The following is a 12,569-nucleotide window of genomic DNA, read 5'->3' as shown; positions in this document are numbered from 1 at the left end:
GAATGTGCTGAATGTACATCCCTGAATTCTGGGTGATCTATGAAGGCAACTGAGCTTCCTGTAGGAAAAATGCCATTGACCTCAGGTTGTATGTTGATTAGTTCATGCTATTGCTAAACTTGTAAATAGAGTGAACATGTCCTTGTCAGGTAATCCTCATATGCCAGGCATCGACTGGTTTTACAATGAAACAATTTTACTTCTATTGAATTCTTTTGTAATTCTTTTGAATGCCATATTATTTTAAATTTTTTAAAGTATCATCTGTCTTATAGTAGATACCAAATAATAGATAGCTACTTATTGTTTCTACCTATACATATTTTTGTGAATTTTCATCCTTTCAAGGCTGTGTTGATTATTTTGAATTTCTTTCAGCCCATGCTAAGACCCCTTCACAAATATTTATTAGCGTTCACTAGGCGTGAAGGACTTTATTGCCTGTATTGGTGGGTGTTATAACACATAAGAAACAATATCAGATGGTGCAAATGGGAAAGGTATCTGGATATAGGTGATTTGCCAGTTGTTATCAAGGCCAGCTTTCGTTTATGATCGGTGAAATTACTGTTATGAAATTGATTTGATTTGAAGGCTGCTGGAATGCCTTATTGGTCTACAAACTTTACAAGCTGCCGAAGTCTTTGAGATTCCAATGTAATATTCCATCCCCTTTGCTTTGCTCTTTTAAAATATATTACTGGCTTGTGTTTGAGCCATAACACATTAAACTAGCTATTAATCATTAACTCCTTGCTGTGAATTATTTTATGAGGTTTCTTTGTGCCAGTGAATAAGGCGTGTCAAAGCCTGGGACCTGGCAGGAGAGAGCTGCCTTGAATTTTAGCAAAGGTTCTCAGTTCATCTGGACCTCCTCGTGGAGTCCAGAGTCAGGCTGGCCACTCCTATAACTGTACCTGGAATGAAGAGCACTTGAGGAGATAGTAAAAAAAATCTCTTTCCTTAGGGCAGCCCAGGTAAGGCTCAGTCTTTAAAGAAATTGTTACTAGGAGACTGGGGAAAGGAAAATAAACCCCAGTGTATGGAAATAAAGAATAATGCAGAGCACATATGTCTTATCTTTCTTAACGGTGGTGCACACTCAGATTGGTTTGGATAATTCTTTTACCTTGACTTAACCATGTTATTGGAAAGTGAACCCCAGAATTCCCTTATGGTATAACCATTCATATTGCCTCTGAATGGTGAGACTAAATAGACTGAAAACTGATTGAAGTTTTCCTAGCCTTATCTTACCTGAAGAAATTGGCTTTTCAGGATACCTAGTAGCATATCGTTCTTTTCTGCTTAAGAATTTTGAATGAATGGTCAATACTTGGACAAAAGGAGAGAAATACCTTTAGAATTTAGAGAACTTGCCAGATTAATGGCTGTGAGGGGCATATGCCACCTGAAGAATGTTATAGCAAAAGTCAGGGCTCAGAAAAGTTAGGGCTAAAGGCAAACCTTACTTAGTTTTACTTAAGGTTTGCTGTACACCGCAACCTTTGTATTCCTACTAGATTTATTTCTGTAAAATTTACATGCTAATTCTTATTTTTTTATAATGACTTTCTTAAAAATCTTTTGTAATAAAGTGTTAATATTTATATATGATAAATGATAATATGAGATCTTTGGAAAAGATCTTCTTGATTCAGCTTGATGGTCTCATCTACTTCCTTGAAGGATGTTGCTATGTTCTTAGGAGGAACTGCTACTCTTCATTTATTAAAAGCAGACGTCTTGAATCGTCTCGATACTCTGTCCTCCAGAGTACCTGATGCATTATATGAACTAAGTAAATGTCAATTTGGAAAGATAATCCCTTTCCTCATGCATTTTTGGATTGAAAATGAGTATTGATTAATGCTGTCAAAGTAAATTATTTGAAATATAAAACTAAATGAACTAAATTATTGTGTGCCCGTGTTTCATGCTCTCTCTGGGTTTATTTGTTTTATCTCTGTCATAACACCCAACTAAATTTAGTATGAGTTTATTTTTCTTTCTTTTTTTTTTTTTTTTAATGCCTACAGCACCTGGTATTCCTAGGTAGTCGTGGTCTCCCATCCAAGTACTAACCAGGCCCAACCCTGCTTAACTTCCGAGATCAGATGAGATTGGGCACGTTCAGGGTGGCATGGCCGTAGATGCTATATTGTTATTTTTGGTCCAGTCTGCTTTTTTTTTAAAACTTACTATTGTGTTTTAGAATACTGTTTTTAGATGATAAATGTTCTCATAGAATAGTTTCTCAATAATTTTATTCTTTTACTATTAGTCTGTAAAAATATACTGCCAGTTTTACGTTTTTAAAAGCATGCTTACTAATTGGGTATATTCCTTGTCCTTGCCCTTCAAAATGACTGTTCTGGTCCAGTGAGGTGGGGTCAGTATAGACATCCATGATCTGTGCTTTCAAAACTGCATGTGGCTTTCAAAACAGCACATGGCCTGCTACCCTGTAGGGAACTTTTAAATCTTAGGTTTACTGCCAAGCATAGAACTCTGGTGAGATCAGCAACTATGTTTCACTCATATTTATAGTCCTAGTACGTAGCACAGGGCCTGTCTCTCAGTAGGTCCCCTGTCAATGTTTGTTGTATTGAGGCGAATAGAAATATGAGTAAGGTAAGTCATGACTCTTTGACTTTCAAGTGTTAGAAAAGCCAGCTCAAATCCAACTGAACAAGACAGGAATTATTGGCTCAGGGACTGAGATATCCAGGGATATATGTGGCTTCAGACTTGACAAGATCCAAGGATCTCTCCAATGTCATCAGAACACCGTGCTTCTCCCATTCTCTTTCTGATCTGGATTTTTCTGTCCTCAGTATGGCAGGTTCCCTGCATATGGGGGCAAAGGGGACTTCCCACAGGTTCAGACTTATGTCGCCCTGACAGCTAGCCTGCTCAGAAGTGTCTCTGCAGACACCTTAGGCACAAGTCCTGGTCCGATCTTCTGAGTCTCAGTGGCCTGCCTTAGGTGGCCTTTTGATCCCTGAACCTATTTGTGCAGGGGAATACTGTATTCTGGCCAGACCTGGGTCAGGGACAGCCTACCTATGGTCAGCTTCACTGAAATTGTGTGTTCTAAGAATGGGGTGTGTTGGTTCCCCAGGGAAATATTAAAAATTAAGAATGGTAACAGTTGGCAACAAGATCACAAATGCAAATATACTGTAAGTTTGAAACTAGATTAACCTCCTTCCAATGGGCTATATGCTTCTGGTAGATGTGGTGTTTTTAAGGACTCAGTAATAGATTTAAGCCTCCACTTAGAGTTTCTGTGCCTCTAAAACTGTAAGATGTGGTGGGGAAAATGTATTCTTCCTCCTCAGCATGGAGAATATTAAAAGCTTAATCATCATATTTGTCTTGGATATTATGCCCATTGTAGACTGAATTATTTTTCTCTTAAAGATGAATCATGCTGGAATGGATGCATCCTAAGACATGTTTTGTTTAGCCTGACATTCTTCCCTGTTATTCCTGATGGTAGCTCTCGTAAGGGACAATTCCTGGACTTCCCTCTTAGCAGCGTTCCCAGGGCTCCACCTTGGTGGCAGAAGCTCCCTGCATGTCCCATCATTCTCAAGAGGGTCTCTGGAGTGTAGAGACGAGACACATCTTTTCTGCACCCTGGCCCAAGTTTCTACGGTACTTCACAAAAGTTCCTAGGATGCTTTAAAAAATGTCTTTTGAGTTACAAGTGCTCACATGAAAACTAATTCCAGAACTCCCCAAGACATGGCAGACAAGTGAGGCCCTACTAATGACTCCAAGTTCTGTGAGAAAGTCCATTTCTGAGTTCTCACTATGCTGGAATCTCCTTATAAGGTACTGTCATAGAGTCATGAGGTCAGGCCAAGGTGAAACTGAAACTTGCTATAGAGTCATATCAAAAACTCTTTAAAACCTAACAGCATACCTTCCTCTTTCTCCCTTGGTTTGCAAATATGATTCTCTGAGGCCCTCTATTACTCTTGAGATATTACTTCTTGGTAACTTGGATTTATATTGTGTTTTTTGTGAATGTCTGGAAAAATCATACTAGTTAAGAATATTGGAAAGCAAGGTTCTGCTCTAACAGAATATAATAAGATTTCAATGAAGTGTCAAATAAACTTGTTTTGTTTTCATTATATTGAGATGTTGGGCAAATTCATATATCAGTACACTACTCATTTCATGTTATGAATATTTCAATTTATTAGAAAAGATTAATTCACCTTTAAAGAATTTCATATCAATTACTACTTGAATATAAATAAGCTTTCACTAACTGTGATGGAATATACAGTTATAACCATATAATAGTCTTCTTTATATTTTTATCTAAAAATTAATTTTATTAATATTTATATTCGCATTAAAGTACTAATACACTGGAAAATATTTTTTCAGCAAATTAATTTAAATACTAGGTAAGAATCTTTTATTTTACACAGAACCTTTCCTATAAAATTTAAAAGGTGAGTCTTCATATTATCATTTACATTCACACATGGGTGTATCAAACCTACATGAGGATATGATTGTGAAATGTGTAGTGCTGGGTAGGCCTTCTAAGAAATAAGTAGTCTCACCATTACTTAGTAGTAGTAGTTGTTGTTATTATTTTGTTTCCTAGATTTCCTAAAAGTTTACTCGAGCCTCTACAAAATTTCATCTTAACATTCAACATGATATTCTTCTTTTATTTCTTTGTGGAAGATCTGATTCAGCACTATCCCTTTTGTATTATTTTTGCAGTCATCATGGGTCAGAACTATTCACCAAAACAATAAATGGTCATAGTAAACCAAAGAAAACCCATGGCAGAAATACAGCTTATACCTTTTATTTTTTTTATTTCCTAATTTACTAGTAATATTTTAATTTTTTCTTACTCCTTTGTTTAGTTTTTTTATTATATTGATTTTCTGAAATTATCACATTTATAATATATAATATATTATAGATATGTGTGTATGTATATATCTCAAGTCAAACAAAAATAATAACAGCTAACATGTACTAAGTGTTTTCTATGTTTTCTTGGGATATCAACCTTAGCTTCAATGATAGTGAGACATAGAAAGTGGTAGTTAAGAGCAAAGACTGGAACTGGACTGGCTGGGTTCAAACCTTAGTTCCACAATTTACTAACTGGCCAAGAGCTGCTAAAGTTGTTCTCAGTCACTGAGAATATCTTTAGTATGAGAATGACACAGACTGTATGCAGCATACTGGAATGAAGCATTACAGGTCTATTTTTAGGAAACTTTTTAGCACCACTTGAAGTAGCCTTTAATGGGGCACATGAATATGTAGAAAAAAAATTTTTTTTCATAATAGATCATGGTAAAGGAGGAGCTTAGGGGATTTTATTTATCCAAAGGAACATTATTTTATATTCATCTCATTTATAGTCTTGCCTATTTATATGTGAGACACTTTATGAAAGCAAGGAAGGGTCACTAGATATTGAAGATAATGACTTATCTTTCCCAACCTAGTCAGAAATTTGATAACTGCTGAGAATTTTTTCTTGTGTTATAGGAAAACCCATGGTATAAAAGGGTCAAATATGTGGTGACAGAAAGAAGTCTAACTATGGGAGGTGAACACTTAGTGCAATATATATATATATATATGCTTTACTATTAAATTGTACACCAGAAACTTACTGGATTTTGTTAACCAATGTCACCTTAAAAATAAATAAATAAAAATAAAGAAATTTATGCATGGAAAAAAATAAATCTAAAGCTAATTCTTAAAAAAAATAAAAGGAAAAAAAACCCCATGGTATCTATTCTTTAGTGTATACTTGCTCTTGCAGTAGATTTTGGTATAGCAGCTAAATTTAAAACAGCTAACAAAGTAAAAGTGCACATTGTGGTGTAGATGAACACAGACTGAACACAAATATCAAACTTAAAAATATGGATACACTGGACAGGGTTTCTGGTAAGAAGGGTCACTGTGTGCCACCATACGTGGTGGCTGCTTATGCCTGGGGATTGGAGAGGTGGCCAGTGGGTGCTCTTGCTAAACTGAATATGGTAGCTCATATGATAACAAAGCTATTCTAAAGTTTTCATATTGGATTTAGCTTAAGTTTTCACTGTGGATTTATGTTTTTCCAAACATTCAAATTTCATGGGATAAATCATAACATATGGCTTTTAATGTTCCATCTGACATTGAACAAAATCTCAAATTGATCAACTTGAGAGCCATAGGTTCAAAATTATCAACTCAGATTTTTGTTAAATTGTGTGATCGATTAATTAATTGAGTTTAGAGAGCTATTGTAAGTTTGAGTTCTCTGAGCAACAGGTGAAAATACTAACTTTCACTTCTGGGATTTGGGAATGGGGTAAAGCTAAATATGTAATGTTTGTAATTTAATTCTATTGGGCCCAGGTTATATAATATTATTAATAATTCTTCATTTTATAATTGATATCTAAGGCATTCATGTCAGTAATCACAAGCAGCAGATGCAGGAATAGACATGGTACTCTGATATGATAGACAGGGTTATAGGAAGGCTTGGCATATAGAGCAATTAGAGATCACAGAATTCACAGAGCCTGGGGTCATATTTCATTTAGTACACCACTCAAATCTTAGTTCTTAAAGCTTTGTCCTTAATATCCCTGCACCTCCTCATCTCCCAGAATATAATGGGTTAGCACTTCCAACCCATTATATTCATAGAACTTGATCTATTTCTCTATCACAACAGAGTGTATTAAATTATGGCACTTTGCTTCCAAGGCTGTCTCATCTACTGACCTGGAAACCCTTTTAGAGTAGAGGGTCTTAATACTTGGAATCCCTTATGCTGGAGAAGCGCTGATCTATATAGAAAACACCCAAAACTTGAATATATAAAATGTCCTCATCTCACTCTTACTTAAATAGTAAGTGTATATTTTCATTATTTTCTAAGACTGCTACATACATAATTCCAAATAAAATGTAGCAATGGCTTCTCATTGCCTTTGAAATAAACTCCAAATTCTGCTTTATATATGAGGTCCTTTATGACCTAGCTCTTGTTATTTTCTTTGCCTCATCTCTCAGAACCCCGTTCCTTGCACATCATGTTTTGGTCATATTATTTGCACTCTCACATATGTGCCATATAGTTTCACATTGCCCTATCTTTATATTTGCTGTCTGTTCTGTCTGAAAAACCTATTCTCCACTTTTATTTATTTGATTTATTATAGAAACATGTAATATAAAAATTCAGATAAAAAATTCGCTTCTTTCCAGGGTTTACATATATATATTTGTAGTGTTCGATGATCTCTTTGATTAGTATTTATTTTCTACTTTGTTGAAATACCTTTAAATTCAAAGAAATATGTGCTTATGGCAACAAGACAATAAAAACAATAATAAACATTCTTTATTAAGTACATATTATATGCTGGCACTGTGCGAGTACTTTACATAGATTATTCTATTCATTGATCAAAACAACTCTCAGTGCCAAGTACAATTCATACCCTATTTTGCTGATGAGGAAATGAACACTTAGAGAGCAGAAATAATTTGCTAGGTCCACATAGCTATTAATAGAGTGACCACTAACAGTAATCATCTTCCCCTCTTACTCCAGTCCCAGTTTCCTGAGCAGTTTAGTTTATAGCTTTCTTTACCTTTCTCTGGTTGTACAGTACACACACACCCACACAACCCCCACTACTTCAGCTAGTTACTTGTGCTAATTTTTTAACATTTAGTTAATGAATCACCTCCTCACAGAGCTTTCTCTAAACCTTACCCCTAATCTGGGCCTGGACATCTCCCACATTACCCTGAGTGTACCACTGTCATGGATTGCTGCAATAGCTTGTGCAAATACCATCAAATTGTTTGTCTCTTCTAGCCTGAAAGCTTTTTGATGACAGACCACGCCTGTTCTCTTTGTATCTTAGTACTTAGAACACCACTGGCATACCATGGGCATTATATTACATTAATTTATTCAACAATATGTTTATCCAACTTGTGATGTGTGCCTTCTAAATGTCTGATATTATGGTAGTCACTAAGGATGGCACTGTATCAGTAAGCTTTTGCTGCATAGTAAACCACCCCTAAACTTTGTGGTTTAGAACAATAGCCATTTATTTAGCTCATAATTCTACAAGTTGGCATTTTGGCTGGGCTGAGCTGGGCTGAGTTGGGCTTTTCTTCTGGTACTGGCTTGACTCACTCATGAATCTGCAGTTAGCTGTTGAGTCAGCTGAGGCTGGCTAGACTGGGCTTCCCTTGAGTTTTTAACTCTAAGACATTCACATTGAGCTTCCAGCAATGTGTCAATTACAGTTTAGGTTTATCTTGGTTTGGCACTGGTTCCATAGAGGTTTCTGCTGGTGGATTTGTTTTGCTCCATTAGGCTGTCATTCTCTGTATTTGCCTGTTTACCTCTAAGTTTAGAAGCAGTGGTTTGCCCTGTAACCACATTTTTCTGCCAGATTAAGAGTCATAGATTTTTTTAGTTTGTTCAGCTTTTTACTTGCTGTGATGACATAATGAATTCCAAGCTTCTTATATGCTGGACCATAAACCAGAAGTCTCCCTTCTGTGTCTATTATCAGGAATACTTTGCAAAGAAGATTTTTCTCCTCTCTCTCTCTCTCTCTCTCTCTCTCTCTCTCTCTCATGCTACTATGGACTCATAGTTTGGAGATCTTTTATTAGATCTTTTATTCTTATGGCATGACCTATTCATCTTTGAGTGTGTTGTCACTTTCTGGCGTAAAATGTCTCAAATTCACCTTGTGCTTTCTCTGCCTCAGACTGGGAGTCAGTCATTTATTTAGGAATCTCTTGTCTCTTTAGGTGGGAATACTTAGAATAAATGTTTGCTCTATGTGGCTATGTGATCTATTTGGCAAACTGTTAGTTTAGTTCATTTCTATCTGCATTCAAATTTAGTTCTTGCCCTTTTTCATTGCTTGGTTGGGTTTGTTTTGCTCTTACCTATGATGAATTGACTTGATGTTTTGAACTGATTCGATAATTTCATTTCTGAGATATGCAGTGATGAAATAACAACATCACTAGTTGTGCTAGGTGTTATGACCTGTCAAGTAAGTTGGCAGTGAAAATCTTGGAAGACAGAACACTCAAAAGTGGAAGTGCCAGAAATAATGCAGTTATGTAACGAAAGCATACTGTGTCCCTAACACCAAGCCCACAATAAACCCCATTTAATGAATGATTGATTTAGTCTGAAATAGATTGGAAAGGTGAGTGCAAAAAGTGAATATTTAACTGGCATACCATTATGACAAGAAATCATGAGGGAAAATATTGATAAATTTTTCAATTTGAAAAATGAAGTATATTCATGTATAAGAAAACACCAAAAACAAAATAGAAAGGCAAATGAGAAATCAAGATTGCATATAGATCGAGGGTTAATATTCTTAGTATTTTTTAAAAAGTATGTGTTTTTTTAATTAAGTTTATTGGGGCGGTATTGGTTAATAAAATTATATGTTCCAAGTGTACAATTCAATAATACATCATCTGTGTATTGCATTGCGTGTTCACCACTCAGAGACAAATCTTCCATCACCATGTATTTGACCACCCCTTTATCTTTATCTAACTCCCCTTTCCCCTTGGATTACCACTAAACTGTTGTTCTGTGTCTATGAGTTTTTGTCTGTCCTATTCATTTGTTGCTTTCAGCTTTATATCCCACATATGAGTGAAATCATGCTTTTAGATTAGTGAGGAAACACACACGCACACACACATTTAAAAATAGGCCAAGGACCCAAGTCAGCCATAACAAAAGAAGAAATAAAAGTGACCAATAAGAATAAGTATTGTTCAGTCTCAGAATCTGGGATGTGTCCTTGTTTGGGATCATACTTTTATTTATAATAACCTTAACCTGTTAAAAAAAGGTAAATCTAGTATTACTTATAAAATAGGACCCTAAATAAATAATGAAAAAAGACCAGAAATTATTTAGGTGGATCAATAAAAATATATTTAGGTGGATCAATAAAAATCTCAGATACTGATAAATATAATTTAACACATTTTGTCTCTGAGCTTCTTAAAAGCTAACAAAATGGGTACAGTTTTGATAATGTATCTTACTGTGTGATAAAAGGACCTTTATTTATGAAATTTCGCACTCTGCACATAAAACCACTAAGCACACAATTGCTTAGACTAAAAACCTAAGAATCATCTGTAATCTTTTTTTCCCCTTTACTTTCTGATCTGTCCTATTAGCAATTCATATCACCTTTACCGAAAATACATCTTGAATCTTAATACTTTCATCCAAGCCACCTGGATTCCTGCAACAATATCCTGACAGGTGCACTCATGTTCACCCTTTTGTCTCCTGTGATCTAACCTGCACACAACAGTGATAGTGTTCTTCCTAAAAGAGATCATGTGATTCCCATCATGGAAATCACCAAAATAAAATCCAAAGTTCTTTCCACTATTTCTAAGACCCTATACTATTAGGCCTCCATCCAGCCCCTCTCCTTTGACTCTACCCATCTCTCATTACATTGTGGCCACGCAGGCCTTCTCCTGTTTCTTCCACACCAGAAGATCATTTCTTGCCTAGAGCCTGTGCTTGTGCTGGCCTGTGCTACCAAAATAACCTTCCCCAGGTCTCGCCACAACTGCTTCCTTCTCACCAATTGGCTCTCGCTCAAGGGTTACCTTGTCAAAGTGACGAACCTTCCTTTGCTTGTTCAAGCTCTTCATTCTCTCTACTCATCAGCCACTCACTATGACATTAACTTATTTTATTTTCTTCATATTACTTTTTTAGTGTTTGTTATTATTTATTTGATCATAGGTTTATTTTCTGGCTCTTCTCATTAGCTGTATGGAAATGTTGCTGTATTTTTATTCTAAGACAAGAGCCTGACACAAAGTAGGTATTCAATAAATATTTGTTGAGGACATAAATATGTTAACATTAGTTACTTGTAAGAGTTGATATTGTAGACAATTTTTAAGCTATGTTTTTAGTATTTTCCTAATATGTAAAATATTGATTACCATTATAATCAGAGGGAAAAAAGTATTACAAATCACAATTCACTGTCATGGTAGAAGCCCCCTAACCTACCACAATTATAATGCATGACATATTTAAACACAATGAAAAAACAAAAATGTAGTGGAATCACAAAATTGTGTAGCAGGGGCTCCCATTAGAGTTATTTAGAATAATATTGCATATAATATATATTTTAGAATAATATAATATTCATTGATGGGTTGGGGAACTATTTTGAAAATTCAACTGATTCTCTGCTCTACTCAATATTCATAAAAAGACTTCATAATTAAAATCTTGCTCATTCTAAGGTATTTCAGGCCTTTTATGGTGTTTAGTTTTTGTTCTTGAAGTTCTGCTCCCATTTATTTCACTTAGCTCTGTAAGATGTGCAAAGCTACTGTGCTTTAGCATACTGCAAGAATGAGAGCTTCAACCATTTATGGAAGCTCTTTTAAGCAGGCCTATTTTCTCAAGTGGATTTTGAAGCAAATCTTTGCTTTACCCGTTCTTGCTTCACATGCATTCTTTGTCTTTCTTTCTTCTCCTTCACTACTTTAAGTCTCACAACAAAGCAGAAGCCGAGTAGCATATAATCACTTCTCTTGGAAGTTTCTGTGTCATTACCAACTGAAGCAATATTGGTTGTAAGAGGTTTATTTTTTATCATAAACTTAAAACTATCAAATTGAACAAGCAATTAAGAAATTCCTTTTTAGCTGACTGAGAATGAGAAAGTTCTTTGGTGTTTTGTCCACTAACTATAACGGGGTATTTAATACCCTCTTTAAAAAGCTGTTGAAATACTTTGCCTTTTTTTGTCTCTATCAAATCTTTCAAGAAGTCACAATCTCCACAATGGAAATACTGAATACTCTTGTGAGGCACAGATGGAGCACTGGCATGTGCTTTTATAGATTTGTTTGGCTGAAGATGTGGCACTTTTGAATGAGTCTCTGCCCACAAAATCAATGTGTGATAAATATCATATTACTTCAGTGTCTTTAAATCAGCTTAATTTTAACTCTGAGTCCCCATTTGGAGTGTCTAAGGTTCCACTTTCATAAATGGGACATACCAGCTTTCCCCTAAGAGATGTTGCCACCCCTCAGGGCAAGGTACCCACAGAAGTCTCTTCACCTCCCACTTTATTTCAAATCCACTGTCACAACCCTCCTCCCAATGTGACATATCAGTTCATTTCTTCAATGAATTTAAATATAGCAAAAGTCAAATAGAGTCATCAACTTCAGGCTGCTTTTCCACTCAGCTTTGCCCAAATCCAGCATAATGTACAAAGACAAGGGACTGCTACTTAATTTCTTGTACTTGACACAAATGTAAGAGACTTACAGAAGCAGAATAACCTGGAACCAGGAATCCTAAAGTTAACTTAAAAATGAGAAAGCCAAACACCTTTTTTCCCCCTAGGGTAACACTGTAAAGTGGAATTAGATTTGGATGTAGTTAATTTCACAATTCCCTGAGTACTCACTGTCTACAA

At 35.5% G+C, this 12,569-nt stretch overlaps 1 protein-coding gene and 1 pseudogene across 23 annotated transcripts in view; one reads left to right on the top strand and one right to left on the bottom strand.

Moving 5' to 3' along the window:
- The window catches only part of MCTP1 (multiple C2 and transmembrane domain containing 1), a 447,851-nt gene that overhangs the window by 112,601 nt on the left and 322,681 nt on the right, over window positions 1-12,569 (top strand). The gene's annotated exons all lie outside the window — the stretch shown is intronic.
- On the bottom strand, window positions 2,031-2,155 carry LOC120612722 (uncharacterized; annotated as a pseudogene).

This window comes from Pteropus medius, unplaced genomic scaffold, assembly GCF_902729225.1.
Source record: "Pteropus medius unplaced genomic scaffold, Ma_sr-lr_union100, whole genome shotgun sequence".
Taxonomy (NCBI): Eukaryota; Metazoa; Chordata; class Mammalia; order Chiroptera; family Pteropodidae; genus Pteropus; species Pteropus medius.
This window is presented reverse-complemented; position numbering and strand designations above follow the sequence as displayed.